The sequence below is a fragment of the Peromyscus eremicus genome, chromosome 1 (assembly GCF_949786415.1).
Source record: "Peromyscus eremicus chromosome 1, PerEre_H2_v1, whole genome shotgun sequence".
Taxonomy (NCBI): Eukaryota; Metazoa; Chordata; class Mammalia; order Rodentia; family Cricetidae; genus Peromyscus; species Peromyscus eremicus.
In genome coordinates, this window is record NC_081416.1 from 189,388,661 (window position 1) to 189,393,884 (window position 5,224).

Sequence of the window (5,224 nt, forward strand, 5' to 3'; positions counted from 1 at the left end):
TTTATGAATCCGTAACCACTCTCTGCTAAAGTCATTTTCTCTGTGCTTGGTAAAGTCATGCTCTGCTCACAGATGGAATAGTGCAGGAGTTATCAAGTCTCCTGTCTCTGAGGCAGCTCTGTGTGAAGGGTGCATGCTTTAAAACCCACATAAACATCTTCAAACCTTCCAAATTTCTCAAATAATCATTGTTCCTAGTGGAGCTTTTGTGGACAGAGAATGTGAAATTTTGTTCGGACAGAAATTCAGCCCATGCCTCATCTTCCCCTGCATGATCCTTAGGTTCAGAAATCAGGAAATTACAGGATGACAGGTAAGAATCTGGCTCTAGGAATGATCTTCTTATCTCAGACTACATTTGGACTTCTGGGCAACTCTTCTGTCTTTTACAATTACTTAATGCTTTACTTCACAAGGTACAAGCTGAACTCCACAGACTGAATTCTGAACTATTTGATTGTAGCCAATTTCTTTATTTTATTTTATAATTTAATTTAATTTTACATATCTGCCGTGGTTTCCCTTGTTCTCCTTTCCTCCCGCCACCCTCCCCTGCATTCCCCCTAGCTCACCTGCCATTCCCATCTCCTCCAGGGCAAAGACTCCCCTGAGGATTGAGTTCAACCTGGTAGATTCAGTCCAGGCACGTCCAGTCCCCTCCTCCCAGGCTTAGCCAAGTATCCCCGTATAAGGCCCTGGTTCCAAACAGCAAGCTCATGCACTAAGGACAGGTCCCGGTCTCACTGTCTGGGTGCCTCCTACACAGTTCAAGCTAATCAACTGTCTCACTGATCCAGAAGGACTAATCTAGTTGGGGACTCCTCAGCTATTGGTTCATAGTTCATGTGTTTCCATTTGTTTGGCTATTTGTCCCTGTGCTTTATGCAACCTTGGTCTAAAAATTCTCGCTCATACAAACCCACCTCTTTCTCACTATTTGGACTCCTGGAGCTCCACCTGGAGCCTGGCAGTGGATCTTGGCATCCTCAGTCATTGGAAGGGGTTTCTAGCACGACAATTAGGGTGTTTGGCCATCCTATCACCAGAGTAGGTCAGTTCAGGCTGTCTCTCGACCATTGCCAGCAGTCTGTTGTGGGGGTATCTTTGTGGATTTCTGTGGGCCTCTCTAGCACTTTGCTTCTTCCTATTCTCATGTGGTCTTCATTTACCATGGTCTCCTATTCCTTGTTCTCCCTCTCTGTTGTTGATCCAGCTGCAATCTCCCGCTCCCCCAAGCTCTCTTTCCCTCGACCCTCACCCTTCATTACCCCCACTCATGTCCAGATTGTTCATGTAGATCTCATTCATTTCTCCGTCATTGGGTGATCCCTGTGTCTTTCTTGGGGTCCTGTTTTCCAAGTAGCCTCCCTAGTGATGTGAGTAGCAGTCCACTCATCCTTGTTCCACATCTAGTATCCTCCTATGAGTGAGTATATACCATGTTTGTCTTTCTGAGTCTGGGTTACCTCACTCAAGATGATTTTTTCTAGATCCATCCATTTGTCTGCAAAACTCATGATGTCATTGTTTTCCTCTGCTGAGAAGTATTCCATTGTGTATATGTACCACATTTTGTTTATCCATTCTTCAGTTGAAGGGCATCTAGGTTGTTTCCAGTTTCTGGCTATTACAAATAATGCTGATATGAACATAGCTGAGCAAGTGCCCTTGTGGTATGATTGAGCATTTCTTAACTCTTCTGTGTAAAGGAGTGCCCTACACCATGACAGATTTTGGACTGAAAGCTTTTGTAATTTTAGATACAAGCTCCTCTTATAGCATCACAAAATGGACAGGGATGCATGTCTTTATAGGAGCAGTTTCATGAGTGTCTTCCAAGGCTAGACCATCAGCCATGGCAATTCCAGGTGGGCAGAGATTCAAGACAAAACATTCAAGCACATTGACTTCTTCCTGTGTTTTTGTTGCATTCTGAAAGTCCCCACTAGTATTTCTAATTTCCTCTACATGAGTTGAAAATTGGGAGATAAAAGCATGCAAAGTATACAAAAATTTGAATAATGCTTTGTTTGTCTTGACAAAACTGACCAAATCCTACATGGTGTGTTCCTGCCTCTCAAGGGTGCTGTGTATGAGGACCACATTGTTTGGGCCAGCATATGAACTGTTCTTATCTTGTACAGGCACAAGTAGAGAATGCAACACATGCTCAGGACCAAAACTTTCCCAAGATCATCCACTGACTCCAAGGCTATCAAAACTTTCCTTCTTCAGGTGATTACCTTTGTGTTCTTTTATATAATCACCTGCCTCTTTCAACTGTTTCTGGTGTTCTTGAATAATCCTACCTGGTTCCTGGCAAATACAACCATAGTAATCTCTCGGTGTTTCCCAGCTGTGAGTCACTTTCTGCTCATGCAACACAATTCCATAGCATCCAACCACTGTGTTCCCTGGATGAGAAATTTATAAGAACTTGATATGATTAAAAACATGAACTGAAAGCACCATACATGGTTTTTTATTAATCCCTTATGCCTTGGAAGGGTATGCACATTGTGGACAAAAAACAGAAGAACATTGCTATGCATTTATAAACTTCTGTATTGTAATATGTGTATGTGCTTTTATGCATCTGTATTTAATTTAAGTCAGTGCATAAAAACACTCAGTCAGATTGTGTTTACCCTATCTCATGCAATGTATTTGTCAAGTTATTGGTGACATAGTGTAATCTACAAAGGCTAAATAAAAAACAAAATTGCAAAATTTAGATTTCTGAAAAAAAAGTTACTGTGACCATGATAAACAGACTAACAAGACCAACTATGTTCATACTTTATTGGTATGTTTGGTGATTAGCTTGTTAAATAAAATTTATTTCTCCTTGCTCTGATTCTATTCTTTTATCATTATCTGTATTTCTTGAGAGCCCCATCCAATTAAATGCTATCAAACTATTTGATAGGAGCAACTGGAAATTGTCATGTTTTATATAGCAGTGGAATCAGATAGAAAACTTATGATCTAATGTCTGTTTTTTACACTTCTTCAAATTCCATCTATTTATTTTTATTGTTAATGCCTTTTGATAATTCCACATTCTGTGTTTAAAACCTTATTCTGAAAGCCCATTTGTGTTCTGCATTCTCTATTCCACTTTCTATTAGGAATCATGACATTATTATGTTTCATTTTTAATACCTAGGGTTTAAACACTGATTTGTATCTTAGAAATGGTTTTTATAAACAAGTCAGACCTTCTTTGTTCAATGAATTTCCCAAACCAGACTAAAGTCTGCATGCAGATTATACATGTAAGAATAATATCTTCAATCTCAAATGTGCCGCCTGATGCTTCTCATGTAACTAAACAATGAGTGGTGACATATAACTTTTCCCAACATAGATCAAATGTAACTGATTATATTTAAAGTTGTAGAATATATCTGTATGAATTCTGTTATACTAGACATTTAAAATTTGAAGTCCTTTTAATTTTTCTGATTGTTCATATGTTGCTTATGGGATTTAACAGTGACAGTTTCAATAAATTTATACATTGTTATGCTGATGTACAAATCCAATTTTGTGCACATGAATTCAAGTTTTCCCTCAAGGGATATAGTGGGGGCTATTTGCAAACATCAGGGCCTATAGAGTAATATGCACTTGAGGCAAGAAGCAAATCCAGTTTAATACAACTCATATTTCATTGTTGACTCAAATTTCTAGAGTCTGGGCAGTTTATTTTAGGCATTTTTAAGCACAGCACAAATTTGGGGAAAGGTTTTCATATGGTAATTAATTTATTACCATGTGTACAACAAGGTTTAAGACATGTTCACATTGAAATATTTTACAAAGTACATATGCTCTCTTCCACAAAGGTGGGTTCTATTAACTGACAAACAACCCTAAGCATAAGGTCTAAAGAGAGGAATTGAAATAGGCATAAAAGTCTGTGGGAGTCAGGTGTTTCCTGGTCCTAGAGATAATACCTAGGCTATTGCAAAGTGCATGTGATATCTCCTACAAGGATAGATTCTATTGACTGAAAAACAATGCTTGAAAGCCTAGGAACTAAGTGTCTTGGATAAGCAAAATACTCTGGGGAATTCATGTGTGTCCTGGCCCCACAGATAGCACAGGTCTCCATACTATTAATTGCATCCAGTCACAACATTCTTGGTATAAAACAAGTTACATATATCTTTCTTTGAAGAGTCAACCCTGCATGTTTAGCATTTCTGGATTCCCAGGAGTGTATCTGTGAGCACAAGGAGCTCATGCCCTCTACAGCATAATAACATAGAATTTTGGCCCCCTATTATAAAAGCAAACACTTCAGTAGTGGACATTCTTGTTGAAATTGTACGTGGAATAAGGGGGCCTGGGAGGTGGCTCAGTGGATGAAATACCTACTACCTAAAAATAAGGATTTGTGATTACAGCCTTAGCATCTGTGAAATCCCAAGAGTGTTGGTGGAGGTCTACAATCCTACTACTGGAGGCAAGAGGCAAGATGATTCCTTGAAATCACTGGCTAGCCTGTGAACAGCACAGACTGATTATGCATGCTGAGATTTTTGAAATACTTTGCCTCATAGAAGAACATAGAGAGTTAGAAAACCAGAAAGCTAACATCACATACCTGTTCAAAATAGGAACACACAAAAAAGTACATTTGCTCTTGCATGTATAAAAGCAGAAATACAGAGCAGCATACTAAATATTAGAAACAAAGACTGTGTGGTCAGAATCAGCTGGGCTATGACTTCTCCTAGAGATTAAGTTGACTGTGGTAACTATTGAGTATCATGATCCTGGAGTGATGAAAACTTCTGGAAGAAAGTTAAAATTGTGAGGTATTGCTGTCTTTGTTCTGTTTGCACCCCTTTACACATCAATGTACCAACATCTACTGAGTTAATCTCATGACTTGAGGCTGGTTACTGTTACAGGAATAGCCTGTGATTATCTACAGAAATCATGCTCAGATATGAGAAATCTGCATGTATATGTTGAAGGTCTATCATCACCTGCTTCCTTTACTCTTAGAGGTGGTGAAAAAAGATAGAGCGCCAATATGTCACATGACCCCTCACCACTACAGGACCTGCAGACCACTTGCCTCTTTTCTTGTTTTTGCCCTCTCTTTTCCTATTCCATGTAGCATTGTTGGAAGATAAACATTTAAGATGCTACATCTTCTAAATAACTTGCTTGTACAAAGTCACAGAAAATGACATTTTGACAGCAC

The 5,224-nt window shown here is 39.0% G+C and overlaps 1 pseudogene; it reads left to right on the top strand.

The window, feature by feature from the left end:
* Positions 1-249: 249 nt before the first annotated feature.
* LOC131903691 (vomeronasal type-1 receptor 4-like) lies at positions 250-2,433 on the top strand (annotated as a pseudogene).
* Positions 2,434-5,224: the final 2,791 nt, after the last annotated feature.